This window comes from Microcebus murinus, unplaced genomic scaffold, assembly GCF_040939455.1.
Source record: "Microcebus murinus isolate Inina unplaced genomic scaffold, M.murinus_Inina_mat1.0 scaf006_hap2_Mmur4.0, whole genome shotgun sequence".
Taxonomy (NCBI): Eukaryota; Metazoa; Chordata; class Mammalia; order Primates; family Cheirogaleidae; genus Microcebus; species Microcebus murinus.
Genome location: NW_027438952.1, coordinates 717,150 through 739,566, shown reverse-complemented (window position 1 = coordinate 739,566; position 22,417 = coordinate 717,150). Strand labels below are relative to the sequence as shown.

Sequence of the window (22,417 nt, the reverse complement as noted above, 5' to 3'; positions counted from 1 at the left end):
GCAGTCTGGCGCAGGCATCGCTAAGTCGCCTGCCTGCCGGGGACGGGGACGTGCCCCGCTGTGCCGCGGGGGCCCAGCCTGGTGTCTTCCCTGAGGCCCTGGGGCTGCCGCTCCCCGCAAGGGGAGAGCCTCGGAGGTGGGGACCGCCTCCTGATGGGGACGTCCACGCAGCTCTCCACGTCGGATTCCGGGGCTCTCTGTCCTGCCTGAAGGCCCAGCTGGCCTGCGGGTCCTTAGAATGGCAGGAACATCCTCAAACTGATATTGCGAGTCCGGGGGTTGTCTGCACTTTTGTGCTGGGCACCCCAGGGAGGCCCAGGGGCTGGCTGGACAACGCGGTCTGCTCGGGTGCTTTGGAGGAGCAACCGATGCCCTTGGGACTTTGGTAGCAGCGTCTCAGGTGTCTCTGAGCCCTGCGCCATGTCGGGGAGGAGGCGGGAGGGGCCGCGACCTGCAGTCGTGTTCCCGGGGTGGCACGGCATGTGGCTTCTTCCACAGGCTGCTTGGCCTGGGCTCCCTGCACCTGGGCCTTTGGGGGACTGGCCCTGTGCTTGCCAACGCTTCCTGCAGGGACCCGGAGCTGGGAGGTGGCATCTCCCAGCCCTGGGCCGGGCAGAGCCCCAGCGGGCCATGCCCACAACCTCTCTCAGCACGGGTCCCCCAGAAGGCTCCTTTGGGACCAGGATTCTCCTGCGGGTGACTTCTTAAAGTCTGGCCCCTGGATGGAGGGGCACCGGGAGCAGAGGAGCCGGAAGCGGAAGGGGGTGCCCATGCGAGGGGACATTTTCAGGCCAAGTACCAGCTTCAGCCTGATCCTCCTGGGAACCCCGGGGTGTACGTCGTCACACCTCCTGGTTGTCCCGCTCTGAGACAAGGAGCCGGGCTTCGCATTCCCACAGCAGCCAGTCGTGGGCTGAGGACACCTGGGGCCTTGGGAACTCCCTGGCTTCTCTTTGGATTACCATTTGGAGCTGCTTGGGAATCGTGCCGCCACACACACCCGAGTGCAGGTGTCTTCTGCACAGACTGCGGGCCTCGCGCTTCTGAATGCCACTGGCTCGCCACCCACCCACGGGTGAACCTGGTCAGGGTGCTTTCTCTAAGGAGCCGACTCTGATCCGGGCGGGCTACCGGTGTCTCTGTTTGCTCGTTTCTTTCTTCCATTTCGGGAAAGTCTGCCTTACTGGGTGTGGAAATCTCCTATGCCTTTCCTCGCCTATTCTGTCAGCTTTAAAATTCTCTTTCAGTTGCCACCCTCACAGATGGATTAGGAAACTCTTTCCGGTGCACTCATTAGTGAAATGACCTCAAGGAAGCTCGAATCCAATATCTAATCGCCGGCTTTTAGCAAGTCCACACCCGAGGGTGGTTGGGGTCCAATCCAGCCCCGGGCCAGGCCCAGGCCCCTTGGACTGGGCCACAGGAGGACACGGAGCAGGGTCCCGGCCCCCACGGGAGCGGTGCCGGCAGTTCTCCAAGGGCTTGGGGGTTTTCCAGAGGTAGGAGATGGAGGGGACTGATTTCTTCAGCGCCCCCCAAACCACCCCGCCCCACCCCAGCCATGGGACACATCCCGAGAGACGCCCCTACACTCGCTCCCCTCCCCCATGCGCTGTGCCCCAGCCCTGGCCCTGGGGAATAGGCGGCAGCCCACCCACAGGGCGGGGGCGCAGCTGACAGGGGTTGTGCGGGAGGGCGGCCCCTGGCTGGGGTCAAAGGGTGAGCGCGCGTGCGCAGTCAGCGGCGGCGCGCTGGGGGTGGGGGCGGGTAGGTGAAGGAGGCGAGGTGAGGAGAGGAGGGGGGCTGGAAGGTCTCCACCTTGGCGGGTCCAGCCGTGGAGGCGCATCGTGTCTGTGTGTGTGTGTGTTTGTGTGTGTGTGTGTGTGTGTGTGTGTGTGTGTGTGTGTGTGTGTAGACAGCCCCCCACCCCACCCCACCCCGCCCCGTCCCTCACCTCAGTCCTCCGGAGTCCGCCCGACCGGGTCGGCCAACTGCACAGGCCCGGCGCGGGTCAGCGCTATCGCGGGGAAGCGCAGTGAGGCTGGCCTCTTGAGCGGGGCAGGGGCGCCCTCCGCGGTCTAGGGCCACACCACCCCGAACGCGCCCCGTCTCGTCTGATCTCCGAAGCTAAGCAGCGTCGGGCCTGGTTAGTACTTGGATGGGAGACCGCCTGGGAATCCCGGGTGCCCTAGGCTTTTTTTTTTTTTTTGCCTGTTGCTCTGTCCCCTTGCCGGGAGCGCGGCGGGGCGGCGGTCCGGCGGATCACCCCCACCCTCAGCGCCCGCCGCGGTGCCTGCCGCCCCAGCCCGCACCGTGGGGCCTCCTCTTGTCCCAAGCCGGGACACCGCCGCCGCGGGGCAGCATGCGTGCCATCTGGACTGTCCGGTCTCAGTCCAAAGGTCTGGTCTGTGGGAAACGACACGCTGGAGGAAACCTGGAGAGTCTGAGAGGGGAGGGAGTTCCGGAAGGATTCCAGGATGTCACTTTGAGCGAGTATGTGACCAGAACTCGTCCCGTTGCTTTTGGGGTTCTATGGGCTACACGTAGGAATCTCTGGTGGTGGCACTGGAGGTTGGGGGATCCGGAGTCACACCCAGACCTGCTCGACAGGCCTCCTTTTACTTTTCTTTTCGGATTCATGTTCTTAGAAAGTGTCTCTTATCTCTATTATTGCATTTTCTTTTCTCTCTCCTTTCTAGCAGATGATGGGAGTACAAGTATTGAGGTGACATGTGTTGCCCGTGCCCCCCTCCCCCCTGTCTCCTTATTTATTTCTCATTCTCTCCCAGCGTATTGTGGGGGTACCAATGTTCAGGTCGGGTGCATTGCTCTTTCCCCGCCTCCCCCCTCGGGTCAGAGCTTCAAGTGCGCCCATCCCCCAGTCGGTGCGCACCCACCCCCTCCCTAATGGATGTGTATGCCCACCCCCTCCCCACGCCCGCCCGACACCCACCCGATGAAGGTGATTCCTCGCTGTCCACTTAGGTGTCCATCCGTTCCTACCAATTTGCCGGTGAGCGCGCGCACGTGGTGCTCGTGTGTCCGTTCTTGGGACACCTGGCCTACTGGAACGGGTTCCAGCTCTGGCCAGGAGAACACGAGAGGCGCCCCCTCACCGCTGCTCCTCACAGCCGAATGGCACTCCGTGGTGTCCACGCGCCACATGTTACTAATGCACTCCTGGATGGATGGGCACTCGGGTCGCTTCCACATCTTTGCGATTGTGAATTGTGCCCTAACTGTCACCCTACCCCTTACCCAGCCCGTCTCCTCTGCCCCTGCCTGACGCGCTCCTCCCCCGCCAGGCCCGTCACTGTCCTCGGCCCCTGCCCCTGCCTGACCGGCCCCTTCCCGCCCCGGCCCGTCACCGTCACCGTCACCGTCACCGTCCTCTGCCCCTGCCTGACAGGCTCCTCTCCGCCCGGCCCACCACCTGGGCCACTGCCTGACTCGCTCCTCCCCGGCCAGGCCCGTCACTGTCCTGGGCCCCCGCCTGACCGGCTCCTTCCCGCCCGGCCTGTCACCGTCCTCGGCCCCTGCCTGACACGCTCCTCCCCGCCCGTCACCGTCCTCGGCCCCTGCCTGACCGGCTCCTCCGTCGCCTGGGCCTTCCAGGGGCTTGGTGTGGACGCTGCTTCCAGGAAGCCCTCCAGGAACCCGGCAGCAGGGCGGCCGCAGCAGTCTGGCGCAGGCATCGCTAAGTCGCCTGCCTGCCGGGGACGGGGACGTGCCCCGCTGTGCCGCGGGGGCCCAGCCTGGTGTCTTCCCTGAGGCCCTGGGGCTGCCGCTCCCCGCAAGGGGAGAGCCTCGGAGGTGGGGACCGCCTCCTGATGGGGACGTCCACGCAGCTCTCCACGTCGGATTCCGGGGCTCTCTGTCCTGCCTGAAGGCCCAGCTGGCCTGCGGGTCCTTAGAATGGCAGGAACATCCTCAAACTGATATTGCGAGTCCGGGGGTTGTCTGCACTTTTGTGCTGGGCACCCCAGGGAGGCCCAGGGGCTGGCTGGACAACGCGGTCTGCTCGGGTGCTTTGGAGGAGCAACCGATGCCCTTGGGACTTTGGTAGCAGCGTCTCAGGTGTCTCTGAGCCCTGCGCCATGTCGGGGAGGAGGCGGGAGGGGCCGCGACCTGCAGTCGTGTTCCCGGGGTGGCACGGCATGTGGCTTCTTCCACAGGCTGCTTGGCCTGGGCTCCCTGCACCTGGGCCTTTGGGGGACTGGCCCTGTGCTTGCCAACGCTTCCTGCAGGGACCCGGAGCTGGGAGGTGGCATCTCCCAGCCCTGGGCCGGGCAGAGCCCCAGCGGGCCATGCCCACAACCTCTCTCAGCACGGGTCCCCCAGAAGGCTCCTTTGGGACCAGGATTCTCCTGCGGGTGACTTCTTAAAGTCTGGCCCCTGGATGGAGGGGCACCGGGAGCAGAGGAGCCGGAAGCGGAAGGGGGTGCCCATGCGAGGGGACATTTTCAGGCCAAGTACCAGCTTCAGCCTGATCCTCCTGGGAACCCCGGGGTGTACGTCGTCACACCTCCTGGTTGTCCCGCTCTGAGACAAGGAGCCGGGCTTCGCATTCCCACAGCAGCCAGTCGTGGGCTGAGGACACCTGGGGCCTTGGGAACTCCCTGGCTTCTCTTTGGATTACCATTTGGAGCTGCTTGGGAATCGTGCCGCCACACACACCCGAGTGCAGGTGTCTTCTGCACAGACTGCGGGCCTCGCGCTTCTGAATGCCACTGGCTCGCCACCCACCCACGGGTGAACCTGGTCAGGGTGCTTTCTCTAAGGAGCCGACTCTGATCCGGGCGGGCTACCGGTGTCTCTGTTTGCTCGTTTCTTTCTTCCATTTCGGGAAAGTCTGCCTTACTGGGTGTGGAAATCTCCTATGCCTTTCCTCGCCTATTCTGTCAGCTTTAAAATTCTCTTTCAGTTGCCACCCTCACAGATGGATTAGGAAACTCTTTCCGGTGCACTCATTAGTGAAATGACCTCAAGGAAGCTCGAATCCAATATCTAATCGCCGGCTTTTAGCAAGTCCACACCCGAGGGTGGTTGGGGTCCAATCCAGCCCCGGGCCAGGCCCAGGCCCCTTGGACTGGGCCACAGGAGGACACGGAGCAGGGTCCCGGCCCCCACGGGAGCGGTGCCGGCAGTTCTCCAAGGGCTTGGGGGTTTTCCAGAGGTAGGAGATGGAGGGGACTGATTTCTTCAGCGCCCCCCAAACCACCCCGCCCCACCCCAGCCATGGGACACATCCCGAGAGACGCCCCTACACTCGCTCCCCTCCCCCATGCGCTGTGCCCCAGCCCTGGCCCTGGGGAATAGGCGGCAGCCCACCCACAGGGCGGGGGCGCAGCTGACAGGGGTTGTGCGGGAGGGCGGCCCCTGGCTGGGGTCAAAGGGTGAGCGCGCGTGCGCAGTCAGCGGCGGCGCGCTGGGGGTGGGGGCGGGTAGGTGAAGGAGGCGAGGTGAGGAGAGGAGGGGGGCTGGAAGGTCTCCACCTTGGCGGGTCCAGCCGTGGAGGCGCATCGTGTCTGTGTGTGTGTGTGTTTGTGTGTGTGTGTGTGTGTGTGTGTGTGTGTGTGTGTGTGTGTGTAGACAGCCCCCCACCCCACCCCACCCCGCCCCGTCCCTCACCTCAGTCCTCCGGAGTCCGCCCGACCGGGTCGGCCAACTGCACAGGCCCGGCGCGGGTCAGCGCTATCGCGGGGAAGCGCAGTGAGGCTGGCCTCTTGAGCGGGGCAGGGGCGCCCTCCGCGGTCTAGGGCCACACCACCCCGAACGCGCCCCGTCTCGTCTGATCTCCGAAGCTAAGCAGCGTCGGGCCTGGTTAGTACTTGGATGGGAGACCGCCTGGGAATCCCGGGTGCCCTAGGCTTTTTTTTTTTTTTTGCCTGTTGCTCTGTCCCCTTGCCGGGAGCGCGGCGGGGCGGCGGTCCGGCGGATCACCCCCACCCTCAGCGCCCGCCGCGGTGCCTGCCGCCCCAGCCCGCACCGTGGGGCCTCCTCTTGTCCCAAGCCGGGACACCGCCGCCGCGGGGCAGCATGCGTGCCATCTGGACTGTCCGGTCTCAGTCCAAAGGTCTGGTCTGTGGGAAACGACACGCTGGAGGAAACCTGGAGAGTCTGAGAGGGGAGGGAGTTCCGGAAGGATTCCAGGATGTCACTTTGAGCGAGTATGTGACCAGAACTCGTCCCGTTGCTTTTGGGGTTCTATGGGCTACACGTAGGAATCTCTGGTGGTGGCACTGGAGGTTGGGGGATCCGGAGTCACACCCAGACCTGCTCGACAGGCCTCCTTTTACTTTTCTTTTCGGATTCATGTTCTTAGAAAGTGTCTCTTATCTCTATTATTGCATTTTCTTTTCTCTCTCCTTTCTAGCAGATGATGGGAGTACAAGTATTGAGGTGACATGTGTTGCCCGTGCCCCCCTCCCCCCTGTCTCCTTATTTATTTCTCATTCTCTCCCAGCGTATTGTGGGGGTACCAATGTTCAGGTCGGGTGCATTGCTCTTTCCCCGCCTCCCCCCTCGGGTCAGAGCTTCAAGTGCGCCCATCCCCCAGTCGGTGCGCACCCACCCCCTCCCTAATGGATGTGTATGCCCACCCCCTCCCCACGCCCGCCCGACACCCACCCGATGAAGGTGATTCCTCGCTGTCCACTTAGGTGTCCATCCGTTCCTACCAATTTGCCGGTGAGCGCGCGCACGTGGTGCTCGTGTGTCCGTTCTTGGGACACCTGGCCTACTGGAACGGGTTCCAGCTCTGGCCAGGAGAACACGAGAGGCGCCCCCTCACCGCTGCTCCTCACAGCCGAATGGCACTCCGTGGTGTCCACGCGCCACATGTTACTAATGCACTCCTGGATGGATGGGCACTCGGGTCGCTTCCACATCTTTGCGATTGTGAATTGTGCCCTAACTGTCACCCTACCCCTTACCCAGCCCGTCTCCTCTGCCCCTGCCTGACGCGCTCCTCCCCCGCCAGGCCCGTCACTGTCCTCGGCCCCTGCCCCTGCCTGACCGGCCCCTTCCCGCCCCGGCCCGTCACCGTCACCGTCACCGTCACCGTCCTCTGCCCCTGCCTGACAGGCTCCTCTCCGCCCGGCCCACCACCTGGGCCACTGCCTGACTCGCTCCTCCCCGGCCAGGCCCGTCACTGTCCTGGGCCCCCGCCTGACCGGCTCCTTCCCGCCCGGCCTGTCACCGTCCTCGGCCCCTGCCTGACACGCTCCTCCCCGCCCGTCACCGTCCTCGGCCCCTGCCTGACCGGCTCCTCCGTCGCCTGGGCCTTCCAGGGGCTTGGTGTGGACGCTGCTTCCAGGAAGCCCTCCAGGAACCCGGCAGCAGGGCGGCCGCAGCAGTCTGGCGCAGGCATCGCTAAGTCGCCTGCCTGCCGGGGACGGGGACGTGCCCCGCTGTGCCGCGGGGGCCCAGCCTGGTGTCTTCCCTGAGGCCCTGGGGCTGCCGCTCCCCGCAAGGGGAGAGCCTCGGAGGTGGGGACCGCCTCCTGATGGGGACGTCCACGCAGCTCTCCACGTCGGATTCCGGGGCTCTCTGTCCTGCCTGAAGGCCCAGCTGGCCTGCGGGTCCTTAGAATGGCAGGAACATCCTCAAACTGATATTGCGAGTCCGGGGGTTGTCTGCACTTTTGTGCTGGGCACCCCAGGGAGGCCCAGGGGCTGGCTGGACAACGCGGTCTGCTCGGGTGCTTTGGAGGAGCAACCGATGCCCTTGGGACTTTGGTAGCAGCGTCTCAGGTGTCTCTGAGCCCTGCGCCATGTCGGGGAGGAGGCGGGAGGGGCCGCGACCTGCAGTCGTGTTCCCGGGGTGGCACGGCATGTGGCTTCTTCCACAGGCTGCTTGGCCTGGGCTCCCTGCACCTGGGCCTTTGGGGGACTGGCCCTGTGCTTGCCAACGCTTCCTGCAGGGACCCGGAGCTGGGAGGTGGCATCTCCCAGCCCTGGGTCGGGCAGAGCCCCAGCGGGCCATGCCCACAACCTCTCTCAGCACGGGTCCCCCAGAAGGCTCCTTTGGGACCAGGATTCTCCTGCGGGTGACTTCTTAAAGTCTGGCCCCTGGATGGAGGGGCACCGGGAGCAGAGGAGCCGGAAGCGGAAGGGGGTGCCCATGCGAGGGGACATTTTCAGGCCAAGTACCAGCTTCAGCCTGATCCTCCTGGGAACCCCGGGGTGTACGTCGTCACACCTCCTGGTTGTCCCGCTCTGAGACAAGGAGCCGGGCTTCGCATTCCCACAGCAGCCAGTCGTGGGCTGAGGACACCTGGGGCCTTGGGAACTCCCTGGCTTCTCTTTGGATTACCATTTGGAGCTGCTTGGGAATCGTGCCGCCACACACACCCGAGTGCAGGTGTCTTCTGCACAGACTGCGGGCCTCGCGCTTCTGAATGCCACTGGCTCGCCACCCACCCACGGGTGAACCTGGTCAGGGTGCTTTCTCTAAGGAGCCGACTCTGATCCGGGCGGGCTACCGGTGTCTCTGTTTGCTCGTTTCTTTCTTCCATTTCGGGAAAGTCTGCCTTACTGGGTGTGGAAATCTCCTATGCCTTTCCTCGCCTATTCTGTCAGCTTTAAAATTCTCTTTCAGTTGCCACCCTCACAGATGGATTAGGAAACTCTTTCCGGTGCACTCATTAGTGAAATGACCTCAAGGAAGCTCGAATCCAATATCTAATCGCCGGCTTTTAGCAAGTCCACACCCGAGGGTGGTTGGGGTCCAATCCAGCCCCGGGCCAGGCCCAGGCCCCTTGGACTGGGCCACAGGAGGACACGGAGCAGGGTCCCGGCCCCCACGGGAGCGGTGCCGGCAGTTCTCCAAGGGCTTGGGGGTTTTCCAGAGGTAGGAGATGGAGGGGACTGATTTCTTCAGCGCCCCCCAAACCACCCCGCCCCACCCCAGCCATGGGACACATCCCGAGAGACGCCCCTACACTCGCTCCCCTCCCCCATGCGCTGTGCCCCAGCCCTGGCCCTGGGGAATAGGCGGCAGCCCGCCCACCCACAGGGCGGGGGCGCAGCTGACAGGGGTTGTGCGGGAGGGCGGCCCCTGGCTGGGGTCAAAGGGTGAGCGCGCGTGCGCAGTCAGCGGCGGCGCGCTGGGGGTGGGGGCGGGTAGGTGAAGGAGGCGAGGTGAGGAGAGGAGGGGGGCTGGAAGGTCTCCACCTTGGCGGGTCCAGCCGTGGAGGCGCATCGTGTCTGTGTGTGTGTGTGTTTGTGTGTGTGTGTGTGTGTGTGTGTGTGTGTGTGTGTGTGTGTGTGTGTGTGTGTAGACAGCCCCCCACCCCACCCCACCCCGCCCCGTCCCTCACCTCAGTCCTCCGGAGTCCGCCCGACCGGGTCGGCCAACTGCACAGGCCCGGCGCGGGTCAGCGCTATCGCGGGGAAGCGCAGTGAGGCTGGCCTCTTGAGCGGGGCAGGGGCGCCCTCCGCGGTCTAGGGCCACACCACCCCGAACGCGCCCCGTCTCGTCTGATCTCCGAAGCTAAGCAGCGTCGGGCCTGGTTAGTACTTGGATGGGAGACCGCCTGGGAATCCCGGGTGCCCTAGGCTTTTTTTTTTTTTTTTTTTTTTTTTTTTTTGCCTGTTGCTCTGTCCCCTTGCCCGGAGCGCGGCGGGGCGGCGGTCCGGCGGATCACCCCCACCCTCAGCGCCCGCCGCGGTGCCTGCCGCCCCAGCCCGCACCGTGGGGCCTCCTCTTGTCCCAAGCCGGGACACCGCCGCCGCGGGGCAGCATGCGTGCCATCTGGACTGTCCGGTCTCAGTCCAAAGGTCTGGTCTGTGGGAAACGACACGCTGGAGGAAACCTGGAGAGTCTGAGAGGGGAGGGAGTTCCGGAAGGATTCCAGGATGTCACTTTGAGCGAGTATGTGACCAGAACTCGTCCCGTTGCTTTTGGGGTTCTATGGGCTACACGTAGGAATCTCTGGTGGTGGCACTGGAGGTTGGGGGATCCGGAGTCACACCCAGACCTGCTCGACAGGCCTCCTTTTACTTTTCTTTTCGGATTCATGTTCTTAGAAAGTGTCTCTTATCTCTATTATTGCATTTTCTTTTCTCTCTCCTTTCTAGCAGATGATGGGAGTACAAGTATTGAGGTGACATGTGTTGCCCGTGCCCCCCTCCCCCCTGTCTCCTTATTTATTTCTCATTCTCTCCCAGCGTATTGTGGGGGTACCAATGTTCAGGTCGGGTGCATTGCTCTTTCCCCGCCTCCCCCCTCGGGTCAGAGCTTCAAGTGCGCCCATCCCCCAGTCGGTGCGCACCCACCCCCTCCCTAATGGATGTGTATGCCCACCCCCTCCCCACGCCCGCCCGACACCCACCCGATGAAGGTGATTCCTCGCTGTCCACTTAGGTGTCCATCCGTTCCTACCAATTTGCCGGTGAGCGCGCGCACGTGGTGCTCGTGTGTCCGTTCTTGGGACACCTGGCCTACTGGAACGGGTTCCAGCTCTGGCCAGGAGAACACGAGAGGCGCCCCCTCACCGCTGCTCCTCACAGCCGAATGGCACTCCGTGGTGTCCACGCGCCACATGTTACTAATGCACTCCTGGATGGATGGGCACTCGGGTCGCTTCCACATCTTTGCGATTGTGAATTGTGCCCTAACTGTCACCCTACCCCTTACCCAGCCCGTCTCCTCTGCCCCTGCCTGACGCGCTCCTCCCCCGCCAGGCCCGTCACTGTCCTCGGCCCCTGCCCCTGCCTGACCGGCCCCTTCCCGCCCCGGCCCGTCACCGTCACCGTCACCGTCCTCTGCCCCTGCCTGACAGGCTCCTCTCCGCCCGGCCCACCACCTGGGCCACTGCCTGACTCGCTCCTCCCCGGCCAGGCCCGTCACTGTCCTGGGCCCCCGCCTGACCGGCTCCTTCCCGCCCGGCCTGTCACCGTCCTCGGCCCCTGCCTGACACGCTCCTCCCCGCCCGTCACCGTCCTCGGCCCCTGCCTGACCGGCTCCTCCGTCGCCTGGGCCTTCCAGGGGCTTGGTGTGGACGCTGCTTCCAGGAAGCCCTCCAGGAACCCGGCAGCAGGGCGGCCGCAGCAGTCTGGCGCAGGCATCGCTAAGTCGCCTGCCTGCCGGGGACGGGGACGTGCCCCGCTGTGCCGCGGGGGCCCAGCCTGGTGTCTTCCCTGAGGCCCTGGGGCTGCCGCTCCCCGCAAGGGGAGAGCCTCGGAGGTGGGGACCGCCTCCTGATGGGGACGTCCACGCAGCTCTCCACGTCGGATTCCGGGGCTCTCTGTCCTGCCTGAAGGCCCAGCTGGCCTGCGGGTCCTTAGAATGGCAGGAACATCCTCAAACTGATATTGCGAGTCCGGGGGTTGTCTGCACTTTTGTGCTGGGCACCCCAGGGAGGCCCAGGGGCTGGCTGGACAACGCGGTCTGCTCGGGTGCTTTGGAGGAGCAACCGATGCCCTTGGGACTTTGGTAGCAGCGTCTCAGGTGTCTCTGAGCCCTGCGCCATGTCGGGGAGGAGGCGGGAGGGGCCGCGACCTGCAGTCGTGTTCCCGGGGTGGCACGGCATGTGGCTTCTTCCACAGGCTGCTTGGCCTGGGCTCCCTGCACCTGGGCCTTTGGGGGACTGGCCCTGTGCTTGCCAACGCTTCCTGCAGGGACCCGGAGCTGGGAGGTGGCATCTCCCAGCCCTGGGCCGGGCAGAGCCCCAGCGGGCCATGCCCACAACCTCTCTCAGCACGGGTCCCCCAGAAGGCTCCTTTGGGACCAGGATTCTCCTGCGGGTGACTTCTTAAAGTCTGGCCCCTGGATGGAGGGGGACCGGGAGCAGAGGAGCCGGAAGCGGAAGGGGGTGCCCATGCGAGGGGACATTTTCAGGCCAAGTACCAGCTTCAGCCTGATCCTCCTGGGAACCCCGGGGTGTACGTCGTCACACCTCCTGGTTGTCCCGCTCTGAGACAAGGAGCCGGGCTTCGCATTCCCACAGCAGCCAGTCGTGGGCTGAGGACACCTGGGGCCTTGGGAACTCCCTGGCTTCTCTTTGGATTACCATTTGGAGCTGCTTGGGAATCGTGCCGCCACACACACCCGAGTGCAGGTGTCTTCTGCACAGACTGCGGGCCTCGCGCTTCTGAATGCCACTGGCTCGCCACCCACCCACGGGTGAACCTGGTCAGGGTGCTTTCTCTAAGGAGCCGACTCTGATCCGGGCGGGCTACCGGTGTCTCTGTTTGCTCGTTTCTTTCTTCCATTTCGGGAAAGTCTGCCTTACTGGGTGTGGAAATCTCCTATGCCTTTCCTCGCCTATTCTGTCAGCTTTAAAATTCTCTTTCAGTTGCCACCCTCACAGATGGATTAGGAAACTCTTTCCGGTGCACTCATTAGTGAAATGACCTCAAGGAAGCTCGAATCCAATATCTAATCGCCGGCTTTTAGCAAGTCCACACCCGAGGGTGGTTGGGGTCCAATCCAGCCCCGGGCCAGGCCCAGGCCCCTTGGACTGGGCCACAGGAGGACACGGAGCAGGGTCCCGGCCCCCACGGGAGCGGTGCCGGCAGTTCTCCAAGGGCTTGGGGGTTTTCCAGAGGTAGGAGATGGAGGGGACTGATTTCTTCAGCGCCCCCCAAACCACCCCGCCCCACCCCAGCCATGGGACACATCCCGAGAGACGCCCCTACACTCGCTCCCCTCCCCCATGCGCTGTGCCCCAGCCCTGGCCCTGGGGAATAGGCGGCAGCCCACCCACAGGGCGGGGGCGCAGCTGACAGGGGTTGTGCGGGAGGGCGGCCCCTGGCTGGGGTCAAAGGGTGAGCGCGCGTGCGCAGTCAGCGGCGGCGCGCTGGGGGTGGGGGCGGGTAGGTGAAGGAGGCGAGGTGAGGAGAGGAGGGGGGCTGGAAGGTCTCCACCTTGGCGGGTCCAGCCGTGGAGGCGCATCGTGTCTGTGTGTGTGTGTGTTTGTGTGTGTGTGTGTGTGTGTGTGTGTGTGTGTGTGTGTGTGTGTAGACAGCCCCCCACCCCACCCCACCCCGCCCCGTCCCTCACCTCAGTCCTCCGGAGTCCGCCCGACCGGGTCGGCCAACTGCACAGGCCCGGCGCGGGTCAGCGCTATCGCGGGGAAGCGCAGTGAGGCTGGCCTCTTGAGCGGGGCAGGGGCGCCCTCCGCGGTCTAGGGCCACACCACCCCGAACGCGCCCCGTCTCGTCTGATCTCCGAAGCTAAGCAGCGTCGGGCCTGGTTAGTACTTGGATGGGAGACCGCCTGGGAATCCCGGGTGCCCTAGGCTTTTTTTTTTTTTTTGCCTGTTGCTCTGTCCCCTTGCCGGGAGCGCGGCGGGGCGGCGGTCCGGCGGATCACCCCCACCCTCAGCGCCCGCCGCGGTGCCTGCCGCCCCAGCCCGCACCGTGGGGCCTCCTCTTGTCCCAAGCCGGGACACCGCCGCCGCGGGGCAGCATGCGTGCCATCTGGACTGTCCGGTCTCAGTCCAAAGGTCTGGTCTGTGGGAAACGACACGCTGGAGGAAACCTGGAGAGTCTGAGAGGGGAGGGAGTTCCGGAAGGATTCCAGGATGTCACTTTGAGCGAGTATGTGACCAGAACTCGTCCCGTTGCTTTTGGGGTTCTATGGGCTACACGTAGGAATCTCTGGTGGTGGCACTGGAGGTTGGGGGATCCGGAGTCACACCCAGACCTGCTCGACAGGCCTCCTTTTACTTTTCTTTTCGGATTCATGTTCTTAGAAAGTGTCTCTTATCTCTATTATTGCATTTTCTTTTCTCTCTCCTTTCTAGCAGATCATGGGAGTACAAGTATTGAGGTGACATGTGTTGCCCGTGCCCCCCTCCCCCCTGTCTCCTTATTTATTTCTCATTCTCTCCCAGCGTATTGTGGGGGTACCAATGTTCAGGTCGGGTGCATTGCTCTTTCCCCGCCTCCCCCCTCGGGTCAGAGCTTCAAGTGCGCCCATCCCCCAGTCGGTGCGCACCCACCCCCTCCCTAATGGATGTGTATGCCCACCCCCTCCCCACGCCCGCCCGACACCCACCCGATGAAGGTGATTCCTCGCTGTCCACTTAGGTGTCCATCCGTTCCTACCAATTTGCCGGTGAGCGCGCGCACGTGGTGCTCGTGTGTCCGTTCTTGGGACACCTGGCCTACTGGAACGGGTTCCAGCTCTGGCCAGGAGAACACGAGAGGCGCCCCCTCACCGCTGCTCCTCACAGCCGAATGGCACTCCGTGGTGTCCACGCGCCACATGTTACTAATGCACTCCTGGATGGATGGGCACTCGGGTCGCTTCCACATCTTTGCGATTGTGAATTGTGCCCTAACTGTCACCCTACCCCTTACCCAGCCCGTCTCCTCTGCCCCTGCCTGACGCGCTCCTCCCCCGCCAGGCCCGTCACTGTCCTCGGCCCCTGCCCCTGCCTGACCGGCCCCTTCCCGCCCCGGCCCGTCACCGTCACCGTCACCGTCACCGTCCTCTGCCCCTGCCTGACAGGCTCCTCTCCGCCCGGCCCACCACCTGGGCCACTGCCTGACTCGCTCCTCCCCGGCCAGGCCCGTCACTGTCCTGGGCCCCCGCCTGACCGGCTCCTTCCCGCCCGGCCTGTCACCGTCCTCGGCCCCTGCCTGACACGCTCCTCCCCGCCCGTCACCGTCCTCGGCCCCTGCCTGACCGGCTCCTCCGTCGCCTGGGCCTTCCAGGGGCTTGGTGTGGACGCTGCTTCCAGGAAGCCCTCCAGGAACCCGGCAGCAGGGCGGCCGCAGCAGTCTGGCGCAGGCATCGCTAAGTCGCCTGCCTGCCGGGGACGGGGACGTGCCCCGCTGTGCCGCGGGGGCCCAGCCTGGTGTCTTCCCTGAGGCCCTGGGGCTGCCGCTCCCCGCAAGGGGAGAGCCTCGGAGGTGGGGACCGCCTCCTGATGGGGACGTCCACGCAGCTCTCCACGTCGGATTCCGGGGCTCTCTGTCCTGCCTGAAGGCCCAGCTGGCCTGCGGGTCCTTAGAATGGCAGGAACATCCTCAAACTGATATTGCGAGTCCGGGGGTTGTCTGCACTTTTGTGCTGGGCACCCCAGGGAGGCCCAGGGGCTGGCTGGACAACGCGGTCTGCTCGGGTGCTTTGGAGGAGCAACCGATGCCCTTGGGACTTTGGTAGCAGCGTCTCAGGTGTCTCTGAGCCCTGCGCCATGTCGGGGAGGAGGCGGGAGGGGCCGCGACCTGCAGTCGTGTTCCCGGGGTGGCACGGCATGTGGCTTCTTCCACAGGCTGCTTGGCCTGGGCTCCCTGCACCTGGGCCTTTGGGGGACTGGCCCTGTGCTTGCCAACGCTTCCTGCAGGGACCCGGAGCTGGGAGGTGGCATCTCCCAGCCCTGGGCCGGGCAGAGCCCCAGCGGGCCATGCCCACAACCTCTCTCAGCACGGGTCCCCCAGAAGGCTCCTTTGGGACCAGGATTCTCCTGCGGGTGACTTCTTAAAGTCTGGCCCCTGGATGGAGGGGCACCGGGAGCAGAGGAGCCGGAAGCGGAAGGGGGTGCCCATGCGAGGGGACATTTTCAGGCCAAGTACCAGCTTCAGCCTGATCCTCCTGGGAACCCCGGGGTGTACGTCGTCACACCTCCTGGTTGTCCCGCTCTGAGACAAGGAGCCGGGCTTCGCATTCCCACAGCAGCCAGTCGTGGGCTGAGGACACCTGGGGCCTTGGGAACTCCCTGGCTTCTCTTTGGATTACCATTTGGAGCTGCTTGGGAATCGTGCCGCCACACACACCCGAGTGCAGGTGTCTTCTGCACAGACTGCGGGCCTCGCGCTTCTGAATGCCACTGGCTCGCCACCCACCCACGGGTGAACCTGGTCAGGGTGCTTTCTCTAAGGAGCCGACTCTGATCCGGGCGGGCTACCGGTGTCTCTGTTTGCTCGTTTCTTTCTTCCATTTCGGGAAAGTCTGCCTTACTGGGTGTGGAAATCTCCTATGCCTTTCCTCGCCTATTCTGTCAGCTTTAAAATTCTCTTTCAGTTGCCACCCTCACAGATGGATTAGGAAACTCTTTCCGGTGCACTCATTAGTGAAATGACCTCAAGGAAGCTCGAATCCAATATCTAATCGCCGGCTTTTAGCAAGTCCACACCCGAGGGTGGTTGGGGTCCAATCCAGCCCCGGGCCAGGCCCAGGCCCCTTGGACTGGGCCACAGGAGGACACGGAGCAGGGTCCCGGCCCCCACGGGAGCGGTGCCGGCAGTTCTCCAAGGGCTTGGGGGTTTTCCAGAGGTAGGAGATGGAGGGGACTGATTTCTTCAGCGCCCCCCAAACCACCCCGCCCCACCCCAGCCATGGGACACATCCCGAGAGACGCCCCTACACTCGCTCCCCTCCCCCATGCGCTGTGCCCCAGCCCTGGCCCTGGGGAATAGGCGGCAGCCCGCCCACCCACAGGGCGGGGGCGCAGCTGACAGGGGTTGTGCGGGAGGGCGGCCCCTGGCTGGGGTCAAAGGGTGAGCGCGCGTGCGCAGTCAGCGGCGGCGCGCTGGGGGTGGGGGCGGGTAGGTGAAGGAGGCGAGGTGAGGAGAGGACGGGGGCTGGAAGGTCTCCACCTTGGCGGGTCCAGCCGTGGAGGCGCATCGTGTCTGTGTGTGTGTGTGTTTGTGTGTGTGTGTGTGTGTGTGTGTGTGTGTGTGTGTGTGTGTGTAGACAGCCCCCCACCCCACCCCACCCCGCCCCGTCCCTCACCTCAGTCCTCCGGAGTCCGCCCGACCGGGTCGGCCAACTGCACAGGCCCGGCGCGGGTCAGCGCTATCGCGGGGAAGCGCAGTGAGGCTGGCCTCTTGAGCGGGGCAGGGGCGCCCTCCGCGGTCTAGGGCCACACCACCCCGAACGCGCCCCGTCTCGTCTGATCTCCGAAGCTAAGCAGCGTCGGGCCTGGTTAGTACTTGGATGGGAGACCGCCTGGGAATCCCGGGTGCCCTAGGCTTTTTTTTTTTTTTTTTTTTTTTTGCCTGTTGCTCTGTCCCCTTGCCGGGAGCGCGGCGGGGCGGCGGTCCGGCGGATCACCCCCACCCTCAGCGCCCGCCGCGGTGCCTGCCGCCCCAGCCCGCACCGTGGGGCCTCCTCTTGTCCCAAGCCGGGACACCGCCGCCGCGGGGCAGCATGCGTGCCATCTGGACTGTCCGGTCTCAGTCCAAAGGTCTGGTCTGTGGGAAACGACACGCTGGAGGAAACCTGGAGAGTCTGAGAGGGGAGGGAGTTCCGGAAGGATTCCAGGATGTCACTTTGAGCGAGTATGTGACCAGAACTCGTCCCGTTGCTTTTGGGGTTCTATGGGCTACACGTAGGAATCTCTGGTGGTGGCACTGGAGGTTGGGGGATCCGGAGTCACACCCAGACCTGCTCGACAGGCCTCCTTTTACTTTTCTTTTCGGATTCATGTTCTTAGAAAGTGTCTCTTATCTCTATTATTGCATTTTCTTTTCTCTCTCCTTTCTAGCAGATGATGGGAGTACAAGTATTGAGGTGACATGTGTTGCCCGTGCCCCCCTCCCCCCTGTCTCCTTATTTATTTCTCATTCTCTCCCAGCGTATTGTGGGGGTACCAATGTTCAGGTCGGGTGCATTGCTCTTTCCCCGCCTCCCCCCTCGGGTCAGAGCTTCAAGTGCGCCCATCCCCCAGTCGGTGCGCACCCACCCCCTCCCTAATGGATGTGTATGCCCACCCCCTCCCCACGCCCGCCCGACACCCACCCGATGAAGGTGATTCCTCGCTGTCCACTTAGGTGTCCATCCGTTCCTACCAATTTGCCGGTGAGCGCGCGCACGTGGTGCTCGTGTGTCCGTTCTTGGGACACCTGGCCTACTGGAACGGGTTCCAGCTCTGGCCAGGAGAACACGAGAGGCGCCCCCTCACCGCTGCTCCTCACAGCCGAATGGCACTCCGTGGTGTCCACGCGCCACATGTTACTAATGCACTCCTGGATGGATGGGCACTCGGGTCGCTTCCACATCTTTGCGATTGTGAATTGTGCCCTAACTGTCACCCTACCCCTTACCCAGCCCGTCTCCTCTGCCCCTGCCTGACGCGCTCCTCCCCCGCCAGGCCCGTCACTGTCCTCGGCCCCTGCCCCTGCCTGACCGGCCCCTTCCCGCCCCGGCCCGTCACCGTCACCGTCACCGTCACCGTCCTCTGCCCCTGCCTGACAGGCTCCTCTCCGCCCGGCCCACCACCTGGGCCACTGCCTGACTCGCTCCTCCCCGGCCAGGCCCGTCACTGTCCTGGGCCCCCGCCTGACCGGCTCCTTCCCGCCCGGCCTGTCACCGTCCTCGGCCCCTGCCTGACACGCTCCTCCCCGCCCGTCACCGTCCTCGGCCCCTGCCTGACCGGCTCCTCCGTCGCCTGGGCCTTCCAGGGGCTTGGTGTGGACGCTGCTTCCAGGAAGCCCTCCAGGAACCCGGCAGCAGGGCGGCCGCAGCAGTCTGGCGCAGGCATCGCTAAGTCGCCTGCCTGCCGGGGACGGGGACGTGCCCCGCTGTGCCGCGGGGGCCCAGCCTGGTGTCTTCCCTGAGGCCCTGGGGCTGCCGCTCCCCGCAAGGGGAGAGCCTCGGAGGTGGGGACCGCCTCCTGATGGGGACGTCCACGCAGCTCTCCACGTCGGATTCCGGGGCTCTCTGTCCTGCCTGAAGGCCCAGCTGGCCTGCGGGTCCTTAGAATGGCAGGAACATCCTCAAACTGATATTGCGAGTCCGGGGGTTGTCTGCACTTTTGTGCTGGGCACCCCAGGGAGGCCCAGGGGCTGGCTGGACAACGCGGTCTGCTCGGGTGCTTTGGAGGAGCAACCGATGCCCTTGGGACTTTGGTAGCAGCGTCTCAGGTGTCTCTGAGCCCTGCGCCATGTCGGGGAGGAGGCGGGAGGGGCCGCGACCTGCAGTCGTGTTCCCGGGGTGGCACGGCATGTGGCTTCTTCCACAGGCTGCTTGGCCTGGGCTCCCTGCACCTGGGCCTTTGGGGGACTGGCCCTGTGCTTGCCAACGCTTCCTGCAGGGACCCGGAGCTGGGAGGTGGCATCTCCCAGCCCTGGGCCGGGCAGAGCCCCAGCGGGCCATGCCCACAACCTCTCTCAGCACGGGTCCCCCAGAAGGCTCCTTTGGGACCAGGATTCTCCTGCGGGTGACTTCTTAAAGTCTGGCCCCTGGATGGAGGGGCACCGGGAGCAGAGGAGCCGGAAGCGGAAGGGGGTGCCCATGCGAGGGGACATTTTCAGGCCAAGTACCAGCTTCAGCCTGATCCTCCTGGGAACCCCGGGGTGTACGTCGTCACACCTCCTGGTTGTCCCGCTCTGAGACAAGGAGCCGGGCTTCGCATTCCCACAGCAGCCAGTCGTGGGCTGAGGACACCTGGGGCCTTGGGAACTCCCTGGCTTCTCTTTGGATTACCATTTGGAGCTGCTTGGGAATCGTGCCGCCACACACACCCGAGTGCAGGTGTCTTCTGCACAGACTGCGGGCCTCGCGCTTCTGAATGCCACTGGCTCGCCACCCACCCACGGGTGAACCTGGTCAGGGTGCTTTCTCTAAGGAGCCGACTCTGATCCGGGCGGGCTACCGGTGTCTCTGTTTGCTCGTTTCTTTCTTCCATTTCGGGAAAGTCTGCCTTACTGGGTGTGGAAATCTCCTATGCCTTTCCTCGCCTATTCTGTCAGCTTTAAAATTCTCTTTCAGTTGCCACCCTCACAGATGGATTAGGAAACTCTTTCCGGTGCACTCATTAGTGAAATGACCTCAAGGAAGCTCGAATCCAATATCTAATCGCCGGCTTTTAGCAAGTCCACACCCGAGGGTGGTTGGGGTCCAATCCAGCCCCGGGCCAGGCCCAGGCCCCTTGGACTGGGCCACAGGAGGACACGGAGCAGGGTCCCGGCCCCCACGGGAGCGGTGCCGGCAGTTCTCCAAGGGCTTGGGGGTTTTCCAGAGGTAGGAGATGGAGGGGACTGATTTCTTCAGCGCCCCCCAAACCACCCCGCCCCACCCCAGCCATGGGACACATCCCGAGAGACGCCCCTACACTCGCTCCCCTCCCCCATGCGCTGTGCCCCAGCCCTGGCCCTGGGGAATAGGCGGCAGCCCGCCCACCCACAGGGCGGGGGCGCAGCTGACAGGGGTTGTGCGGGAGGGCGGCCCCTGGCTGGGGTCAAAGGGTGAGCGCGCGTGCGCAGTCAGCGGCGGCGCGCTGGGGGTGGGGGCGGGTAGGTGAAGGAGGCGAGGTGAGGAGAGGAGGGGGGCTGGAAGGTCTCCACCTTGGCGGGTCCAGCCGTGGAGGCGCATCGTGTCTGTGTGTGTGTGTTTGTGTGTGTGTGTGTGTGTGTGTGTGTGTGTGTGTGTGTGTGTGTGTGTAGACAGCCCCCCACCCCACCCCACCCCGCCCCGTCCCTCACCTCAGTCCTCCGGAGTCCGCCCGACCGGGTCGGCCAACTGCACAGGCCCGGCGCGGGTCAGCGCTATCGCGGGGAAGCGCAGTGAGGCTGGCCTCTTGAGCGGGGCAGGGGCGCCCTCCGCGGTCTAGGGCCACACCACCCCGAACGCGCCCCGTCTCGTCTGATCTCCGAAGCTAAGCAGCGTCGGGCCTGGTTAGTACTTGGATGGGAGACCGCCTGGGAATCCCGGGTGCCCTAGGCTTTTTTTTTTTTTTTTTTTTTTTTTTTTTTGCCTGTTGCTCTGTCCCCTTGCCGGGAGCGCGGCGGGGCGGCGGTCCGGCGGATCACCCCCACCCTCAGCGCCCGCCGCGGTGCCTGCCGCCCCAGCCCGCACCGTGGGGCCTCCTCTTGTCCCAAGCCGGGACACCGCCGCCGCGGGGCAGCATGCGTGCCATCTGGACTGTCCGGTCTCAGTCCAAAGGTCTGGTCTGTGGGAAACGACACGCTGGAGGAAACCTGGAGAGTCTGAGAGGGGAGGGAGTTCCGGAAGGATTCCAGGATGTCACTTTGAGCGAGTATGTGACCAGAACTCGTCCCGTTGCTTTTGGGGTTCTATGGGCTACACGTAGGAATCTCTGGTGGTGGCACTGGAGGTTGGGGGATCCGGAGTCACACCCAGACCTGCTCGACAGGCCTCCTTTTACTTTTCTTTTCGGATTCATGTTCTTAGAAAGTGTCTCTTATCTCTATTATTGCATTTTCTTTTCTCTCTCCTTTCTAGCAGATGATGGGAGTACAAGTATTGAGGTGACATGTGTTGCCCGTGCCCCCCTCCCCCCTGTCTCCTTATTTATTTCTCATTCTCTCCCAGCGTATTGTGGGGGTACCAATGTTCAGGTCGGGTGCATTGCTCTTTCCCCGCCTCCCCCCTCGGGTCAGAGCTTCAAGTGCGCCCATCCCCCAGTCGGTGCGCACCCACCCCCTCCCTAATGGATGTGTATGCCCACCCCCTCCCCACGCCCGCCCGACACCCACCCGATGAAGGTGATTCCTCGCTGTCCACTTAGGTGTCCATCCGTTCCTACCAATTTGCCGGTGAGCGCGCGCACGTGGTGCTCGTGTGTCCGTTCTTGGGACACCTGGCCTACTGGAACGGGTTCCAGCTCTGGCCAGGAGAACACGAGAGGCGCCCCCTCACCGCTGCTCCTCACAGCCGAATGGCACTCCGTGGTGTCCACGCGCCACATGTTACTAATGCACTCCTGGATGGATGGGCACTCGGGTCGCTTCCACATCTTTGCGATTGTGAATTGTGCCCTAACTGTCACCCTACCCCTTACCCAGCCCGTCTCCTCTGCCCCTGCCTGACGCGCTCCTCCCCCGCCAGGCCCGTCACTGTCCTCGGCCCCTGCCCCTGCCTGACCGGCCCCTTCCCGCCCCGGCCCGTCACCGTCACCGTCACCGTCACCGTCCTCTGCCCCTGCCTGACAGGCTCCTCTCCGCCCGGCCCACCACCTGGGCCACTGCCTGACTCGCTCCTCCCCGGCCAGGCCCGTCACTGTCCTGGGCCCCCGCCTGACCGGCTCCTTCCCGCCCGGCCTGTCACCGTCCTCGGCCCCTGCCTGACACGCTCCTCCCCGCCCGTCACCGTCCTCGGCCCCTGCCTGACCGGCTCCTCCGTCGCCTGGGCCTTCCAGGGGCTTGGTGTGGACGCTGCTTCCAGGAAGCCCTCCAGGAACCCGGCAGCAGGGCGGCCGCAGCAGTCTGGCGCAGGCATCGCTAAGTCGCCTGCCTGCCGGGGACGGGGACGTGCCCCGCTGTGCCGCGGGGGCCCAGCCTGGTGTCTTCCCTGAGGCCCTGGGGCTGCCGCTCCCCGCAAGGGGAGAGCCTCGGAGGTGGGGACCGCCTCCTGATGGGGACGTCCACGCAGCTCTCCACGTCGGATTCCGGGGCTCTCTGTCCTGCCTGAAGGCCCAGCTGGCCTGCGGGTCCTTAGAATGGCAGGAACATCCTCAAACTGATATTGCGAGTCCGGGGGTTGTCTGCACTTTTGTGCT

At 64.5% G+C, this 22,417-nt stretch overlaps 6 pseudogenes; all 6 read left to right on the top strand.

The window, feature by feature from the left end:
- The first annotated feature begins 2,076 nt into the window (after positions 1 to 2,076).
- On the top strand, positions 2,077 to 2,195 carry LOC142866556 (uncharacterized; annotated as a pseudogene).
- Positions 2,196 to 5,753: 3,558 nt separating this feature from the next.
- On the top strand, positions 5,754 to 5,872 carry LOC142866555 (uncharacterized; annotated as a pseudogene).
- A 3,572-nt stretch (positions 5,873 to 9,444) lies between these two features.
- LOC142866553 (uncharacterized) lies at positions 9,445 to 9,563 on the top strand (annotated as a pseudogene).
- A 3,567-nt stretch (positions 9,564 to 13,130) lies between these two features.
- On the top strand, positions 13,131 to 13,249 carry LOC142866552 (uncharacterized; annotated as a pseudogene).
- A 3,562-nt stretch (positions 13,250 to 16,811) lies between these two features.
- On the top strand, positions 16,812 to 16,930 carry LOC142866551 (uncharacterized; annotated as a pseudogene).
- A 3,573-nt stretch (positions 16,931 to 20,503) lies between these two features.
- On the top strand, positions 20,504 to 20,622 carry LOC142866550 (uncharacterized; annotated as a pseudogene).
- Positions 20,623 to 22,417: the final 1,795 nt, after the last annotated feature.